The sequence below is a fragment of the Dermacentor silvarum genome, unplaced genomic scaffold (assembly GCF_013339745.2).
Source record: "Dermacentor silvarum isolate Dsil-2018 unplaced genomic scaffold, BIME_Dsil_1.4 Seq442, whole genome shotgun sequence".
Taxonomy (NCBI): Eukaryota; Metazoa; Arthropoda; class Arachnida; order Ixodida; family Ixodidae; genus Dermacentor; species Dermacentor silvarum.
The window spans coordinates 39,835-60,001 of record NW_023606241.1 but is presented as its reverse complement, the minus strand read 5'-3'; positions in this window follow the sequence as shown (position 1 = coordinate 60,001).

The window sequence follows — 20,167 nt, the reverse complement described above, 5'->3', positions numbered from 1 at the left end:
GAATTACATGCTGCGGCTGTGCGGCATGAAGCTTTTCCTTTCTTTTTTTTTTCATTGGCACGAGCATCGAGTGACACTCTTGTTTCCTGCGTAACACTTCCGGTTCACCTCCTGAGACGACCGGGGACGAAATTCTGGAAAAATATTGCTACACGCGTGTGGTATTTGGTTGTTTGAACGAGGCGCGCGGGCGCCATCACTCGAGAAAAGAAGAGGAAGAAGGAGCTGGGCTCGCGCTGTGAATCTAACCGGTGAGCGCTGCAACCGCTGTTGTAAATACAACTTGTAAATAGTTGGTAGTCTTACTGACTCGTCTTTCGCGTAACATTCTGGTGGAGTTGGAACGTTTCCCGTCCTCGCCATGGAGCTCCGAAGCGGCCGCACCGTCGTCTTCTCAGCCATGGCTTCCGATGGAAACACCTAGTCGCCACCTACACCTGCGGCGCCAACCACAACGTACGTTACGGTTCCTAGTCTCCGTGATCCTGGGACCTTCTCCGCCCAAAATGGCGTTGACGTCGACGACTGGCTCAGCATGTATGAGCGTGTTAGCCGAAGCCACCACTGGGACCCTACCATCATGCTTGCCAATGTGATATTTTATCTGGACGGGACACCGCGTGTCTGGTTTCGCACCCATGAGGTTGAGATATCCAGCTGGGACACTTTCAAAGAGAGGCTTCGCGACCTATTTGGCAACCCGTCAGGTCGTCAACAGGCTGTGCGAAAAGAGCTTGCTTCCCGTGTCCAGTCGTCGACAGAATCGTATGTCTCCTACATACAGGAAGTGCTCGCGCTTTGCCGGAAAGTCGACGAGCACATGACCGAGGTTGACAAGGTGGGACATGTCCTAAAAGGCATCGCGGACGACGCCTTCAATTTGGTCGTCTATAACGACGTTTCTACTGTCGAAGCCATCGTCAAAGAATGCCGCCGCTTCGAGGTAGCCAAAAGCCGCCGCGTCGTCCCACAGTTTTCCCGGCTCCCACACACCCCTGCCACGTCCTCCTGCTCCACTCTTCCTGCCACACGACCATTTCAAGAGAACGTCACGCGTATACCGTTCGCCGTGAGATTGAAGCGGCGAGTCCAGTCCCCCTTCATCCTCGACCCCTCGACGGTACCTTTGACCCAGCGGCCCCGATTATTTCCGTTATAGAAGCAGTTGTGCGGCAAGAAATTGCAAACCTTGGCATCCCTACCACCTGCTCTGTCTCCCGACCTGATTCGGCACCCATTCCTATGTCCACAACCTTTAACGACCATTATTTCGCTCCCAAACCACGCAATCGTGCTGAATGGCGAACACCTGACGACAAACCGATCTGCTTCCGCTGCCACCGTGTTGGTCACGTATCCCGCCACTGCTGCACCACCTGGATGCCGCCGTACTGGAGCACATCCCCTGCTCCTCGCCCATACGCCGACGCTACTCTCCTCGCCGTCCGTACCCTAATTCTGATGCCCCTGACAGCCGCTCCTCCGGGAGATCGCAGTCGCATCAACGCCGTCACTCTCCGTCACCCCCACCTCGCCGCTTTTCCTCGCCAAACCGCCGGACGGAAAACTAGGCCATGCAGCTCTTGCAGGTAGTGCTGCATCCCGTTCGTCCTGTCCAAATCCTTTGTTGACGCTCTTCACGAACACGAACCTAATTGAAGTAGACCTAGATGGTGTCCCGTTGACGGCATTTGTTGATACTGGAGCCCAAGTGTCCATAATGAGCGCATACCTGTGTCGTTGCCTGAAAAAAGTTCTTACGCCTGCCGTCACTTGAGCCGTACGCGTCGCCAATGGCGCCACTGTTGCCGTCTGTGGTATACGTGCACTGCTCGCGTAGGAATTGCTGGCCGCCAAGTTCCAGTCCTGTTCTCCGTGCCCTCATGACCTAATCTTCGGGCTCGACTTTCTGACGACGCATTCTGCCTCATCGACTGTTCCACCGGTACGCTGTGCCTCGAGCTTCCTCTTTTTTCCGACGTTCCCCCCGAACAACCGAACAGCCCTATGCACTACAGCGTTTGTTAGGTTACCTCCAAAAGCCCTAACCTACGTCGATTTGGCCTCAACGGCAACTATGTCGTCGCCCCGATTCGTTATGTCCTCCTGGCGCGCGACATCTCTGTGCCACACTCCGTCGTTACCCTTGCCGCTAATCGGATGTGTCTCCCCGTTGTCAATTTTGGCTTGACGAAGCAAGTGTTAGCTGAAGGCATAGCGGTGGCCACGCTCCGGTCAGTGACAGACGACCACGTCACTGCTTTTGCAGCCGACGCGTCTCCAGATCCTCTTGATTACCCGCAGCATGCCTTGAACCTCGACGGCCCATTAGGTCCCATGGTCGCTCCGGACCTCACCCCTAGCCAAGCAGCCGCCCTATATCGCCTTTTGCTTTCCTACCGCGACATATTTGACACTGACAATCGCCCACTTGGTCAGACGTCCCTTGTTAAGCATCGGATAAACACTGGTGATGCTGCTCCCATTCATCGCCGACCGTATCGCGTGTTCACGGCAGAGCGGCAAGTTATTCAGCAGGAAGTCAACAAGATGCTCGCCAAAGGCATTGTTGAGCCCTCGTCGAGCCCTTGGGCGTCGCCGGTCATGCTCGTCAAAAAGAAAGATGGCACCTGGCGTTTCTGCGTTGATTACCGCCACCTAAACCGAATCACTAGAAAGGACGTTTACCCGTTACCACGAATTGACGACGTTCTTGATTGTCTTCAGGGTGACAAATATTTTTCGTCCATTGACCTTCGATCTGGTTATTGGCAGATTTCTGTCGATGAGCAAGACCAAGAAAAGACCGCTTTCGTCACTCCAGATGGCCTCTACCAATTTAAGGTTATGCCGTTTGGTTATGGAATGCCCCCGCCACGTTCGAACGGATGATGGACTCTCTGCTTCAGGGTTTCAAATGGTCAACTTGCCTTTGTTACCTCGAAGACGTCCTTGTGTTTTCTCCTACGTTTGAGACGCACCTTGAGCGCGTCGCAGCTATCCTTGATGTCTTCCGCAAGGCTGGGCTCCAATTAAACTCATCGAAGTGCCACTTCGGGCGCCGACAGATTACAGTGCTCGGCCATCTCCTCGATGCTTCCGGAGTACAACCCGACCCGGAGAAGGTTCGAGCAGTAACAGCTTTTCCTGTACCTGAGTCTGTCAAAGACGTCCGGAGGTTTGTGGGGCTCTGCTCTCATTTGAGACGGTTTGTGAAAGATTTCGCAGCAACAGCTCGACCACTCACTGAACTTCTGAAGAAAGACGTGCCTTTTACGTCGGGTTCCCCTCAGGCTGCCGCATTTTCACGCCTTATCACGATTCTGACCAATCCACCGATCTTGGCCCACTTTGACCCGTCCGCACCTACAGAGGTCCGAACCGATTCCAGTGGTAATGGGATCGGCGCTGTCTTAGCGCAACGGCAACGCGGACACGACCGCGTTATAGCCTACGCTAGCCGGCTCCTGACAACTGCAGAGCGCAACTATTCGATTACCGAGCGCGAATGTCTTGCTCTCCTCTGGGCTGTTTCAAAGTTCCGCCCATATTTATATGGCAAGCCCTTCTCAGTAATCACAGACCACCATGCGCTGTGTTGGCTTTCGTCACTCAAGGATCCTACTGGCAGGCTCGGTCGTTGGGCTCTCCGACTACAAGAATATCCCTACACAGTGACGTACAAGTCGGGACGCCAACAACCGGACGCAGATTGCCTCTCTCGCTACCCAGTCCAAGACCCGACCTCCACGTCTGAACCTGACACCGACGCATGCGTTCTCTCTGTTTTTCCACTGGTCCATGTCGTCGACGAGCAGCGCCGTGACCCGTCCTTGCGTATCATCATTGACCACCTGGTATCGTCACTTGCCGACAGCTCCCTTCGCTTATTCACACTTCAAGATGGCGTACTCTACCGCCACAACGTTCACCCCGACGGCCCAGCATTACTCCTTGTGATTCCTAAACACCTTCGCTCGGCTGTTCTCCACGAACTTCACGACCTTCCCACTGCCGGTCACCTCGGTGTGTCACGTACCTACGACCGGATCCGCCGACGCTTCTTTTGGCCAGGGCTTGCTCGCTCCGTTCGAAGATACGTAGCTGCGTGTGAGAAATGCCAGCGACGCTCGACACCGTCGACGCTCCCTGCTGGGTACCTTCAACCAATTGACATTCCCGCGGAACCATTCTTTCGGGTTGGTTTAGATTTACTTGGTTCTTTTCCACTTTCTACCTCTGGGAACAGGTGGATCGCTGTGGCCACAGATTACGCCACGCGCTACGCCATCACCCGAGCGCTCCCTACAAGCTGCGCCACAGATGTTGCCGATTTTCTTCTACGCGACGTGATTTTATTACATGGAGCTCCACGACAGCTTCTCACAGACCGTAGCCGGACATTCCTGTCAAAAGTTATCGCGGACATCCTGCAGTCCTGTGCCATGAGGCACAAGCTATCCACGTCATACCATCCGCAAACAAAGGGCTCACGGAGCGTCTTAGTCGCACTCTCACAGACATGCTCGCGAAGTATGTCTCTTCCGACCACACTGACTGGGACCTCGCTCTACCGTTTGTCACCTTAGCGTATAATTCCTCGCGTCACGACACAGCTGGTTATTCGCCATTTTTCCTTCTGTTCGGCCGAGAACCAGCACTTCCCTTCGACACAACCCTCCCTGTTCACGCAGCCCCCACCAGTGAATATGCACTTGATGCTGTCGCCCGCGCTGCCCACGCAAGGGAAATTGAACGTGACCGCCTTCTGCACTCCCAAGAGAGTCAAAGGCGTTTGTACGACCAGCGACACCGAGACGTGCACTTCCCGCCTGGTTCTTTGGTGCTTCTATGGTCTCCGTCGCGTCAGGTCGGCCTGTCAGAAAAACTGCTTTCTCATTATACTGGCCCCTACCGAGTGCTTCGTGCCGTGACTCCCGTCACCTACTAGATCGCGCCTGACGCCCCATCTGCTTCCCAGTCCAGTGATATCGTGCACGTTACACGACAGAAGCAGTATCACCTTCCCAGTGATGACATTTAGACGCTCCGGGACGTCGCTTCTGCCGCCGGGGGATTATGCTACACGCGTGTGGTATTTGGTTGTTTGAACGAGGCGCGCGGGCGCCATCACTCGAGAAAAGAAGAGGAAGAAGGAGCTGGGCTCGCGCTGTGAATCTAACCGATCAGCGCTGCAACCGCTGTTGTAAATACAACCTGTAAATAGTTGGTAGTCTTACTGACTCGTCCTTCGCGTAACAATATAAAAGAAAATGGTATTGTACAAATGTTTTGGGCTTCATTATAGATATGGTATCGGAGCATAAGTTTACTTACAAGTTGAGCCACTGAAGTGTCTGGAATAATTAGAATTAGTGAGCTGAGACGAAATTCAAAATAAATCAGAAAAAAATGAAAAAAATGGTACAGTACAAAATTCATGGGTTTTCTTATCGATATGATATCAGAGCACAAGTTTAGTTACCATTTGAGTTAGTGAAGCATCTGGAATAATTAAAATTAATTAGAAATCACTGATTACCGCACACCAATGCACGGAACACCACCGCCGAGGTGCGAGTGCCACTAAGAGACACGTATGTCAAAGATTAGGGTCGCCTACCGTTTTTATTTTGCTTGTTGCGTGGTAAGCGATACTTCTGAACCCGAACCTGGAGGTTCAACTTCGGGCCATCAAAAGAGCCGAGGAGGTGGCTGTAAGGCATCACCTGGTAGCCACTCCTCACTAAGCCAAATTAACAAAATAATGTTGTTTCCTCCTCCTTGTTTGTTTGTTTCGTGGTGAAGTTGGGGCAATTTTTCGTCAGGTTTATGGCCACGTCCGTGCAATTGGAAGCACTGGTCGGAATTCGGGAGTCTCCCGGATAAATCCTGAGAGCGGATCGGTATGGCGTTTGTGCCCCAGTGCGAAACCTTCTCCCTTTCTCGTTGCGTGTGGGTGACCGAGCGGTGGTCGACGCAGGATGGCGCCGGATTGCCGATGACGGTCCAAGACATTACGACAGCGCATTGACCGAGCGTGCGTTTACAGCATACTAGAAGGCTTTGTAGTGGGCTCAGAGGAGGGCGCGGGTTGATGCGTTGCATGTTGCCTGCCGAGAGGGGGTGCAGCAAGGCGTTCCTCCTGAAGTTTCGCTCGGGACACGGCAGCTGCCGAGTGCGCGGCGTTACTTTTACCATTTCCCTTCGAAGTAAACTGCCAGTTTCTGCACTGCCGAACGGGCAATTGCTTGTAGGGTACCGCGACACTTTGGCAGGAATAAAAAAGTGCGATTCTCCGGACCACTGCAGACGGCTCGAGGAAGATTTCACGTCGTTCCCGCGATGATGTTGAATGTCTGCGCAGTTTGTTCTTACAATCATTACTCTTCCGCGGGAAGGTTATTTTCGCTATGCGGAAGATTGTGTGCTTTTTCAACAAATCAGAACCATCTTATCAACGCTCTTGCTGACAATTTTGAATGGTGTGAAACATGGAATATGAAGCTTCATACTGATAAAACTGTCTTTCTTTGCTTCTCTCGCTAAAAAACTCCGCTCTCTTTCACGTTCACGCGGCGTTCGGCACCACTGCGGGAAGAGACTAAATACAAGTATACTAAGGTGTTACACTTACCAATACTTTATCTTGGAATTTACATATAGATAATATTTGCTCTTCTGTGTTCCGTAAATAATATTTTAAGACATAAGTTTAAAAATTCACCGCGAGTGTAAAATTACTTGCGTACAATTCAATAATAGACCGAAACTTGAATATGCATGCGTTGCTTGGGTCCCGTTTACTAAACACAATATTACCCGTCTCGAAACAGTACAGAGGAAGGCTGTCAGGTTTATTTACTCGAAATTTCCCCTGTATGACCCACCCTTTGAAATAATGCAGGCTAATGACATTTAATGTCTCAAACAAAGGAGGAAAGCTTTACGTTTACAGTTTCATTATTGCTGTGGAATCGGGACCTAGCAATCAATCCATCATCCCATCGATCGTCTCCAACATCGCATAATCGTCACCATCATCCTACTTCGCTGACACCGTATTTTGCACGAACAGATTTATTCAAGCTTTCATTTTTTCCTCGCATTGTAACCGATTGGAATGATTCTTTATTGCCACGTACAGTTTGATCTTTTGAAGCTTTATTAACTTTGTATTTGCTTTGTTTACCTTTTCACCCACCCTGCTTGGACCTGTATAAGGTTTGCAGCATTGAATACATAAAATGAATTTTAAAAATGGTTCGTCTACGGCACTCGTGCATGCTCGCTTTTACAAGACCGCTTCATTACAATACAAAGCATACGTGTACATTGGATTAAACAAACGAGCCTTCGTGAGAGCATGTATAAACACTGTATTTACAGTATATATACGAAATACAACACATTGGTCAGGCGCATGTTGCAAAAATGTAGCAGAACATCACGCAGAAGCTCCTCAGCATCCCAAACGACCACTCCCTCACCCCCCCCCCCCCCCCCCCATGTTCATATTTAGCTTAGTTCTCATCTTTCGGAGTTTCATTGCCTGCTTGTTGCCTCGCTTCACGGTATTAAGTCCTTTCACAAAGAAGTGCGACCGAATAGTTAGGTAGAAACTGACCACCTTCGTTGTTAGTTCAGCACCGTGTATGCTGCGACAAGCTTCGGGAGAATCGTGGAGATGGCGCCTTCCGATAGCAGGAGCCTTCCGCGAAGGATGCGTCGTAGTTCCTTGCCATCGATTGCTTGCACATACTCTCTGATTATATGGGGTGTCCCAACTACCATGCACGAAGATTTAAGGATATGCAAATGTCACGTTGCTGGACAAAACCCAGGTAATGTTGCTTGCCGTCGCTTGGAGGTACTCAGATTATTTTTTGCATTCCGCCTAATTATATAATAAGCCTTAATTATTCAACTTATCAAGTATAACAATTAGATAAAACTGTGTCAATGAGTAAATTGTAGTGCAACATCAAAAACTCCCCATGCAGATTTCTGTTGCTCAATACGTGCTACATAAAAGTGTTTTTACGAGCGTGAAGGAAGCCCGCGAATACACGCAAAATTGCCGCGCGACTGGCCGCGTGAGGCATTTTGCGTGTTTTCGCGGGCTTCTTTCACGCTCGGAAAAACACATTTATATAGCACGTATTGAGCAACAGGAAGCTGTATCATGTTGCTCGATAGTTTTCTCATGGACACTTTTCAAGTATTTATTACATTTGAGAAGTTGCCTAATTATTTAAGACTAACTATGCAATTCGGAGGAATGCAAGAAATAATCTGAGTAGCTCCAAGCGACGGCAAAAATTACCTTGGTTCTGTCCAGCTACGTGGCATTTGCATATCTTTAAATCTTGATGCATGATAGCTGGGACACCCTGTATATCTTTGCTTGAAATGTAGCTCGCTGACCACGCATGTTTCATCCAATATTTAATCTGCCGGATGAAAGTTCCGTTCCCACTGCTTTATTCGTTATTCGTCTCGCGGAGCATTGAATAAGGATGCCTTCGCTGCGTCTTTCACGTGGCTGTATCCAGGTGACGATTAGGTTTTCGTGACGGTTAGTCATTTTCGCCTACCCCGGACACACGTCTGTAACGTGAGCGACACGTTACAGCCAACCGACCGCCACTGCAGCGCAGAACAAAGAGCCATCCGCAAGCGGCACAGGGAAACGGACGGGCGGGCTGGCGAGTTCAGGAGGAAGGTGCCGCAGCGCCTCTAGCGGGCACATTGGCAGGCGACAGCGGCCGCGTCAGTGGAGAGCATTAGAAGGATGGGCCAGTCAGCCCAATAGAAAAGCTTCTAGAACACTGTATTGGGGTGGTCAAGAGCTCCCTCCCGCTCCTCGGGCGAGAGTGTTCATGCGAAGCTACTAACCACGTGCTCCCTTTTTTAATGTCATAGCATTATAATGGCAATTAACTATCTTTGGAGTTAGCAGAAAGAAAGCCGGCAGATCCCACGCCCTGTGGGAATCGATGTTATGCGAAGCAGTGTGCGGAGAGCCCACCACGTTAACTTTACGACCGTGAGAGCACCAAGACGTAGGTGGCTGTTCCACGACATACATGACACGCATGTCATGACATTCATGTCATGAGTCCTCAGGAGGCCCTTTAGCTACAACTAAGAGACGCTCAGGCGAAATCCTTAGACATGCTCATGACTATGGCTTCTACCATCAACCTTTAGCCTTTTCCTTCACATAGTGCCACATCCTAACCCATTCCATTTGTTTTTGACTGTTAATCTTTTTTCGCTGAGTCATTGTCATTTTGCTGAGTCATGGTCATGACTATGACTTCTAGCACAATAATTTAGTGTTTCCTTCACTTTGTGCCCACGTCCGGACCCAGTTCAGTGGTTGATGGGTATTAATCTTTTTTCGCTGAGTCATTGTCATTTTTGCTGTGTCATGCTTATGACTATGACTTCTACCACCGTCCTTTAGTGTTTCCGTCACTTAGTACCTACGTCAGAACCCACTTCAGTGGCTTTTGAGTGTTAATCTTTTTCGCTAGGTCATTTTTATGACCTACATGACACACATGTCATGACATATCATTTATGTTTGTTACATACTCTTTTCATAGTATGCCAATTTCGGTACCTACCAAGTTAACGAAACGACCATGAGAGCTAAAAGACATAGGCGGCTAGATAGATAGATAGATAGATAGATAGATAGATAGATAGATAGATAGATAGATAGATAGATAGATAGATAGATAGATAGATAGATAGATAGATAGATAGATAGATAGATACTGTCAAAGTAGCAAATGTTCGCCAAGAAATGCTTCGCATTTAATACGGGCCGGTTCCGAGGGCAGTACATTATAACACAGCCTCTCCAAGCGCGAGCTGTCACGAAGGGAGAGTGCGAGAAACGGGCACATGCCGCACGAGCCAGGCTTTCCAAAGAGCGACCTTAGCACAAGGGGAGCGTGTGTGCGATCGGAGCATTGGGCTGCTGTGCAGGAAGACAGGTTTAATAACCCAGCGGTAACGCACTTATGCAACTAGCCCCGATTGCGACCTACAGATGGGCGCTGCGAGCTCCGCTAATGAGGCGTCAGGACGACGACTCGAGCGGCGTTCTGGCAGCGTTCTGGCACCTTCTGCAGCGTTTCCGTTCATGCGCTCTCGTTCCCTATATCAGTACACCCATGATGGTCCTTCCATATATATATCTATCTATATATATATATATAAATTGATGTTCGTACTCGTCAAAGTTTTCCAGAGAACAATATAATTCTAAAAGGCCGCTTACAGTGCCCACCGATGGAACTCAGTCCTGCGCGGTGCGGGCTTTTCATGCTCGGTTGTACACTCTGCAGCGGTAGATTTCGAGGATAATAAAATATACACGTAAATATTGCTTAGAACATTATACTTATCATAATACTAGCTAGGGAGCAACAAGCGTGCAATTAACGCTCACTACATATAACACCTACAACTTATACCCTAAATTTACCGCCCTACAGTTTGTTTGCTCAAGACTAGTACAGTTCACTTTAAAATATCGAATTTTCGCATTTGTTGACAGAAATGTTCGGTCGTAACACTAGAACTGATCTAAGACTAGTCGACATTCTCCCGATGCGTTCTCCGTTTGAACGGCCTCCAAAACTGAGGCCGTTCTGGCACGGTTTTTAAGCGCTGCTAATTTAAGTTAAGCTAATTATAAGGCTTTAAGCTGTTTGCATGTAGTGCAGGAAAAGGCATAGGCCAGTATTTACTGCCTTTTCGGTTCTACACTTTCAACTCGTTTCCAAGATTTTCAAATGCTTGTGCTTTAAAGTTATAACGGGTATATTTCGGAAACCTGGCACAACTGTTTGGCCCAAGCTTGTGGGAGAGATGCGCCTTTGCGTGTGCACTCTCAGTCAATTCCTGCGTAAGGTCCTCCTTATAAGCGGTATGCTCACAGTTGAGCCCAGACTGCCGCATATAAGTGTACTCGCAAGCGACCTCATGCGTGAAAAAACGCGGTCGACTTGCTGTTGATGGCTGTGATAGAGTTTCATGCAATTACCGGCGGGAACTGTGGCGCTTCTGTCTACGGGAGCTGCAAGGAGGGATATTCGGCCAGCATGGGAGTGATGGGCAGTATGCATGGATTTGCCTAAACTTCGCCCTTCTGGCTTTAAGTGGCTTGGTGACTTTGCAAAGTCATCGTTTTTAATAAATTACTGTGTTAATAAAAATGCTTTAAACAATACTAAAGTTGTTTGACACCAGGATTCAAACACAGTACCTCTACCACAGAAGCCCGATATTGAAATCAATGCGCCACAGACGCATGGACAAGCGGAACCGCTGCAATTAGCAGCAAGTGTGCGTGCTTGCACATAGTCTTATTCCCTTCTGCATTAAAAATAGATAATTTGCCTTGAAACTTAGTCCAAGTTAGGCCCAGATTAAGCGTAACAAACGAAGTCACCAGAAAGTCTGAAGCCCCAAGCGCGAAGATCAACCAAATCCATGTAGCAACCCTCATTGCAATGGTGGCTGAACGATTACAGCGCCACAGTACCCTCTAGTAATTGTAGGGATCTCTGTGACGTCTGTATGCGGCCAATTAGCAGAGGCAGTGTTTATATGCAGCCATGTCAACGGCGCCCAAAAAGCGTTGAGAGAGTGTTACAAAGCAAAAGCTCTAATTAGAGGCGTTGAGGAGTGCAGTCTCAAAAGTGAAAGAAAGGCGAAAGGCGAAATGAGAGAACGAGTAGATTAAGAAAGAAGTAGTCGCCTCTTTCTGTTGCTTTACTAACCATGAAATGGCGGAGAGGAGGAAAGATTGCGCATGCTGGAATGCAGCAAAAACATGGCGGTAGCCGGTGGATGAGTCGATTGTTATCGCCGGCAATTATCATCATTCATTTGCACCGGCGACGTTATGCGACTGTGTTCGTGCTGTGGAGTTATCTAGCCGCGTCAATGAACGCTCTCAATGATCTCAGTGATGATAAGTTCCACCGATGTTACTGCTAATTGCAAGAAGGCTGTGCAACAGCGAGAACTCGTGTGAGTGCGACGGCCACGCAGCATGTGCGCGGTGTTCTCGCACTCCGGGTTCGCGTTGAAGCGGGAGACAGCCACGAACGGGAATTCGCTCGCCGTTGCTGCCCTCTTCATCACGCCAGCTTTCCGACAGCGAGTGAACACCGTCATCGAGTGACATATGATCATGTTTGCTTCTGCGCGCTCGACACCGTACTTGTTAGTTTACTTAGTAAGGGAATGTTTACAGCACTTTATGCAGCTCATAAAAATATATCCTTACTGCGTATAGCAAGCTAATAATTTTCTCGCAATTAATGCTTCGCCTTTCTAGCCAAACTCCAACTTTCTTGCTTCCGGTACGCTAAGCTTAGTAAGTGCTTAATTTCTGGCATTACTTTATTATGAGTCAGCAGGTAACGGATCGCCGATTTAAACATCTGAACCTGTACTAATGCGGACACCCGCATTGAAGTTTTGGCGTGTGATATAGTTATAACTGGAAGCGTCATTCCGTTTCTGATTTTCTACAATTGCATTATTGCTGGCGATTTTTTTCTTGCGCAGCCACGGACTAATCATCGAAATTTCATGAGCGAATTTCTATTTCTGCTTGAATTTTATAGCGGCGCTATTAATCCCATGTGGCGTCTAACCATGAAATCTTCCTTTTTTTATCACCTTCTTGCACTTTGACAAATGAATTCATTGCATGTCTTACTTGAAGTTTGTCGCAGGACAGTAATTTCTTTAACTATTTTCTGGCGTGTGACCCACTTTCCTGTGTGTTGTGTGGGGATCTGCGTAGGTTTCTCGCTTTCCTGTTCAGTGCGTCGGCTTCACTAAAATGCAAAGCCCAATTTAGCGAGCAGCTTGGTTGACGCGCAAATAATTATTTAACTGCGGCGACGCAGCTGCTCCAAGGTCGCTAGACACAGAATTTGATGCAGTATGTCTTGAGGATGACCAGTAAACCAAAGTCCATGCCACTTGCGAAATTTCGACAGCGCGATATCTCACGTGGAGCGTAGCAATTTGAAGTTTTCAAAATTTGTGTATTTCGGTACATGTGTCATCTCGTAAGGTTCTCGAGAAGCAGCGCTGAATAGCTACAAGCGCTATGGAAAAATAAATCAACAAGACGGACATGTTGGTTTTGTGAAACTGTGTAGTGTTGATTTTAGGTTACGCCGAACCAACTAGCCCTAATATAGGCCTTTATAAGACTTTCTTAAGAGCTTATGTTTCGCAAGCTATCAAATTTGCTGAATTTTATTTTATTATCACTTAACTGAATGTTTTCAATTTAGGATTAAGGCGGGAGAGGGCAACACTAATAACAAGGCCATCGAAGAAAGCAGAAACACCAGCTCTCGAGTGCAGCCATAGAGAAGACCGCAGCACCGGGAACCGAAAATCAGGCCACGAATGGCTGTTCAAGACAGTGAGCAAAGATCATATGCTTATTATGATGAAGCACACGAAGAAAAAGCTGACTATTTGCCAGCATAATAAGTAGGATGGGGCTCAAAAAGATACAAGTGTTTACAAAATTGCTCGCGTGCGGATGACATTGAAGCACTTACATGAGCTGTAATATCACCACAGGTAGTCATACATTCGAGAGCCCTCTCACACATTTGGACTTATTTTTCAAGAGTGGGGAGTCATTTATTTAGGTAAAGTGAGTGTTAATGGGCGCAACTGCAGATGAATGCCAGTAGATGCCCCTGAGTGTCACGTGACAATGTGGGCCAATTAGTTATTACCTGCAAGTGTGAAGAAATATCACTGTGAAATAAACCATAAGCCCGAGCACATTGAGTTGTTTTCGAAGAGGCCAAGTATACATGTATTGGGCATAACGTGGATTACGCAACTGAACGTGTTTTTCTCGCTTTCGTTGCTTGCTCAGTGCATTACGTCTATTAGTCTTTATTGTCATATATTGATTACTTTGTTTACAGTACGTATTCCTTCATTGCATTCAGATTTATTATATGATAGATTTGGTTGTTAATAATGCCGGTGAAATTTATTATACAGTGCTGTAAATTCAAAGCTAGGACACACTAGCATGTTGTTCAGTCTATGAGTAATGTGTATGTGAAACATGTGATATGGAACGTTCTGCTTGCTATAGTAATTCATCAAGACCTACTTTCATAACATCGCGACGTGCTCCTAGAGGAAGGAGGAAGACACATAGGAAGACAGGCAGGTTAGCCAGTGCAAATACAGGTGACCTACTCTGTGCTGGGGAAAGGGAAATATAGGGAATGACAGGAAACAAGAGGGCAGAAATTTTAAAAAACAATGTCGCAGTTTCGCCGGAAAGGTGAAGCATCGATTGAGATAGCAAGGTATTGACAGCTATACGAAGTAAGGATAGTACTTTGATCGGGCGTATAAACTTGTAAACATTCGCTTACTAACTCAATTAGCAAGCAAGGGTCACGTGCACGCGCACAGGCAAACATGAACACATCTCACTCGATGACCGCAGACACTCCTGTCAAAACGCTGGCTTGAGGACGAGCGCCAGCCGCATCGTGTGAATTGCCTTTCGTACTGCGTCTCACTTCAAGGCGAACTAAGCGGGGGAAACACAGCGCGCACGAAGACATCAGCCCACGGCTCGACTAGACTCTGTACCTACTGCAGATAGCTTTCAAAATAGGGCCTGCGTGGTTGCGCTGAGTCGCGTCATACGCAGCCGCCGCACAAGTAGAACCTTCCCCCCTTACCTCCAGATGGCTTGCGTGCTTTGGAAGATGGCGCGCTTCCTCCGCGCCTTACTGCCTTGCCGGTGCGAGATCAAGCCACCATCCTTCTAGGCTCACCCTCGCTCGCTTTCACTAGCACCCACAACACACAGCGCGTGGTCGCGACGTTATCGCACTTGAAGTTTCAACGGCACATCACGGCGATCGTGATGACCACGACGACGGCAGAAAAGAATTCAGAGTATGGCTGCTCGTTTTATTGCTTAAAGGTACCGAAGGACGGACTCGGTAACAACAATTTTGCGTTCGCGTGGGCTTGAGTTGCTGAAAACCGAAGGAAAAAAGCCACACTTATGATTTTTTTTCAGATACTTCAAAGGGTATTGAAGATAAAAATGCAAAAATGCGCCCACTTCCCTGTAAATCGTAGCGAGAGAATAAACCGCAGCAGAGCCGTCAAGCCTGATAACACACGTGTTGACGTTTTTCGTTATTCTTTTTTTCAGGATGTAATAGAAATGGGGAATGTCTTACCTGATGTTGTTGTACATCAGGCAGATGTGCACAAATTTGAATGCTCGATTGATATTTTGTATCGTGGGCACCCAACATGATGCTATGAAATGTCAAATTTGCTTGTGTTCTACTATTTTCCCTCCCTGTAATAGCCCTCAAGCGAGGGTTAACAGTATCAATAAAGAAAGAAAGAAAGAAAGAAAGAAAGAAATGCACCTGGAGGGTTCCTATAATTCTTATCGCAATAAAAAGTAAAATGTGTGCACATCAACGCGATGCAGCGCACTACAGCAATAGCAGCGTGCCAAGTAGCAGAGTAATGCAAGTGTGTTGAGCACCGTCTGGACAATGATTTTCTTCTCCCAAGGTGCAATTAAGCGTAGTCGAGATTGGTTTTCTAGCTCGGCCACAACGAGGGCCGTCACATGATAGATATCGGATCGTTATCTCGCAGCCTCAGAAGTTTGTGGTAAGTACTGAGACATGTTTCGAAGATCACTTTTATATTAGTCTTGATTAACTATTGAACAAAACACAGGCCGGGCAGGGCCGAGGTTATAGAATCTCTGGCATTGTGTAACATCAAGTGGAATTTATTTTTTCCTTCCAGGAACGACGATCGCCTAAAGGTTCAGGAGTCCCGAAGACAATGAATTAGGCACATATACGAAGCTATCTGATGTGCTTGCGATGACAAAGCAATTATGCCGAAATAAAATTTACATACTTGAAAAGGCTTTTTTTCTCTTATTGGCAGTGTATACATAAAAAACTCCACTTTGAGCCCTTGTCGTTCACGCAAACACTGCGGGGTGTATACGAAGAGTGCTTCGCAGAACAAAATATTTTGTATGTTGCTTAGCTCAAAGGAGAGCTCTTTATTTCGAACACGTACATATTCATGCCGCACTTTCATTCTTTCTTCTTTCAGAGCAGTCATGGATAGCTGTATTTTTATTAGAGCGACGAGTACTCATCTGTCTAAATTCTACCTTAGGTAATTTATCTACAGTGTTTTTTAAAGCGCTTTGTGAAAAAAGACCTCGTTGTAAGTTTACGTGTGTCAGCAGAAACGAGCTGATACATCCTTCAGGAAGTACGGTAGCGCACTGGATACTCCTTGTTTGCAAGAAGCAAACAAGCGCCTGTGGCGGCCAAGCGAGTCAGAGCATGCAGCATCCTTGCCTTGAAGTACTCGCCAGTGGACACTGCCCCAACTTCTCACCGCTAATAGTATTCTATAGGCGGAATCACCCACTTTGGAGGTATCTAACGGACAACTCAAGGTGGGTTGAGCGGACGCGAGAGCACTACAGTGTGCACGAATTGACAAGTTTGTAAGAGATACGAAGTATAGAAACATCACACTGATAAATGAGTGTACAAAGTTCCCCGGGATGCACTTATGCTCAGCTGTCAAGACATCACAATTATTGCAATTTATATGGTATCGAAGACTTAGAGAGTTAGCGGTGCTAAGTTCAGTTTTTATATCACACATAATTTTAAAGGTTGCCTGCGGAACAAATCACAATTCTAATCAATGAACCTGATTGTTCGAAGAGGCGAAAATTACTGGTCCAATCTATATAAACGCATTATTTATTAACTGACAACATTTTAATAAATAAATATTTACCAAATTTTCACGGCCCTTATTGCAATTTAACAATTGCAGCTGGTGAGTTTGTAAGCCATGTACTTGGAACGAATTATGAGGATGGCACTGCTTTCGAGATACGCACCGTCGAACTTTAGGCAAAATGCATTGTTATTACGCATCTTTACTAAAACGACATTTTATGCTTGAAGCACGAAAATTACTGAAACGTCAACGTATTTCATTTTACACTTTGGAAATTACTATCTTTATATTGGTGTCATCGCGAGCATTCGTTCCAAGTTTATGACTTGCATTGGTTACCGGTATCCTGAGCAAGAATATAATGTAAAGATCTGGAGTAAACAATGCGCGATGGTGGCATGTGGTGGGGTCCACTATTCGAAAGAGCCGGCTGAGTTCAAATGCCGCTTGCGCAGGTCGCAGAAATCAGCTTCAGATCTTGATAATGTAGAGCATTTGATAGTTGATGTAGCTATGTAGATGTAGATCCTTGGAAATACTGGCGCGATAGTTGAGGTAGGCGCTGCTGGTGGAACATCAGTGCCGTCTTCGTCGGTGCTTCTCTGATCTCACTCAGCACAGGCCCGATCCATTACACAAGAAACGAACACATCCAGCAACCAACCAAAGAACAAAACGCTAAAATTTCTTCTTGTCATAACCATATATAGCCTTCTGCACTGACGACGTCAGAGAGTATAGTAAATCACACAGCGCGTAGATCGGTGAGGCCATTTCGCCATCATTGTTTAACAGTAAAGTATTTGGGAGCATGAAATCAGAGAAAACAATAAAATACAGAATATTTCGTCGTAGCCAATGAAGCCACCTTTGAATCGAAATGCGCAGTGGATACTTACACTGCGCAATTCGCAACAAAATCTGGCTTTTTTGTAACTTCTGTGCTTCGAAACCTTTTGCGGTCAGCTGTGGAATCGCGTGCACGCACTGACACCTCATTTCGGCCTCAGAGGCATAAGACTGTTCAGGACGCTGATGAAGAGGCCAGCGAGTGTCTTCCGTACAAGAGCCTGCGTATGCACCGTGGAAGTGCGTGTTCTACAGTGCTACGGCTACCTGAAGTTCTGAGTGCATCTTTTTTTGCCGCATATGTCTTTTCGTCTTTGGGTCCGTGAGTGACTCGATAAAGAGGCGTTGAGGAAGTGGTCGCTTCGGTACGCGAGGGGTTGATGCTATAGTGCATTAGCCAATTGTGAGCGGCCTCGATGTTTACCTTTCCCTTGCGATCTGCGGCGAAATCGACTTTTGCCTAGGCACGCCGCGTGGCCAAGTGCGCACAGTGCCTTGACACTGAGAGCAATCATTACAACATCATGGTAATGTGTCCTAACGTTGGCACACCTTCCAGCAAATCAGTGAACACAGATGTCTTGTGCTTTGCATAGTCGTTTTTCATTTTTGATTCTCGATTATCCAGTGATGGTGGCGGTGCTGCTGCGGCTGCTGCGGCTGCTGCTGTCGCTGCCGCCGCCAGCACTAACACTGATCCACTAGGACAGAGTCGAGTAAAAATATTATAACATGCGGCATCTCCTATTGCACTACGCCCCCGTGGCGCTTCCGGGAAAACTTGATTTTGTACAGGCAGCATGTGGACCTCTTTATTTTCTCCAGTGCATAAAAAAATATCTTCCTCTCGGCATTGAAGTATCGGCAGCGCCAAATATAGCGCTGCGCGTCACCGACTTTGTTGCAGTCGAGGCAGAGGGCAGAATTACTCTCAGGGTTTACAAAAAAATAGCGGCAAGAAAAATTAGCTTTGCTTGCACTGGAGGTGCAATGCTAAAGAGACAGTGGAGCTGATGGGCACCTAGCTAGTCCAGGCTTTTGGGCTAGGCTAAGCACTACCAAGGGATATGCGAGCTTTGTCAAGCTGCTTTTTAGCGGCTTTTACTCCCATACACCCAAACATGTTGTGTGTAAACATGTTGGAAATAAATTCAATTCAATTCAATTGAATCCCCAGCAAGCAATTCTCGGAATTTATTGATGATGTATCGATTATTGATTTGCTGTTGATTGGATATTGACTGACTATCGCAAGGTATTGGCCACGTATATGGGCTAGGCTAAGCACTACCAAGTCATCCCCAGCATTTCGCGGAATTTATTGATTATTTGTCGATTATTGATTAACTATTTATTGGCTTTTGATAGGCTATCGCAAGGTATTGGTCACGTATTTGGGCTAGGATGAGTACTACCAAGTCATCCCCAGTATTTTCCAGAATATATTGATTATTGATCGATTAGCTATTGATTGGCTATCAACTGGCTATCGATGACTGACTAAATTTAAGTAGTCCCAACCATGCTTAGCAGGACTTAGCCAGGCTCAGGTTCGCTAGTTCACAGAGGTATGTGCCATTACGCTTGGACCCTTTCTGCACAACCGCCAGGATCAGCCCACATTTTTTTTCGACGACGGATGGACTATAACGGCCGGCTTAAACAGCTCCACTGTAAAAAAAAAGTTGCAGTGGCTTAGGTCGGCTATGCCAGGATATACGTAGCGTTAGCAAAGGTTCAGCTGATTATTCTTAGCTTTCCTGGTTGTCTCCTACGCTCAACCGCTAATTGCCAGGCAACTACTTCAGGATCCGATGAGTCAAGCTTCTCCGTTCTTCTGCGCTGTTGAGCAGCATTTGCGCTCTCCTTCTCCATGGCTATACCACACTGGCAAACGCCAGTCAGAAGCGCAGCGGCTCCAGCGCAGTGTCAGACGGCGACTGCACAGCGAGCGCGCGCCGGCGCCAGTGCGTCTACCACGGCTACGACGTGACTCCTCTGGAATGCGCAGACCGGCGGCGGTGAGTCGCGCGCGGCGGCGGCGGAGTGCGCGAGAGGTGCCGGCTCCGGTGGCTCCGGTGCGCAAGCCGTGTGACATCACTGATCCTTGCGCATGCGTAGCACGGCTCTTGATGTGCCGCGCGAAACGGGCTTGGCTAGGCCAGTGTAGCTAACGCTACAAACAATTCTAAGTACCTATCACATGGTCACTGGAAGCAGAACTCATTCAATGATCAGTGAGGGAGACGATGGGAGCAGTAATCCACGATTACTCATTTCCAAGAAAACACAGGGGCCGAACACAAGCGCGTAACAATACATTGCACTTGTCTCCATATTTTACGACACAAAAATCATAAATCGCTATCAACTCCACGGGCTGTTGATGTGGCAAGTTGACTCCAGTTCAGGATCCTTTTCGAAATGAAATATTTATTCATTATGGTATAGCATACCC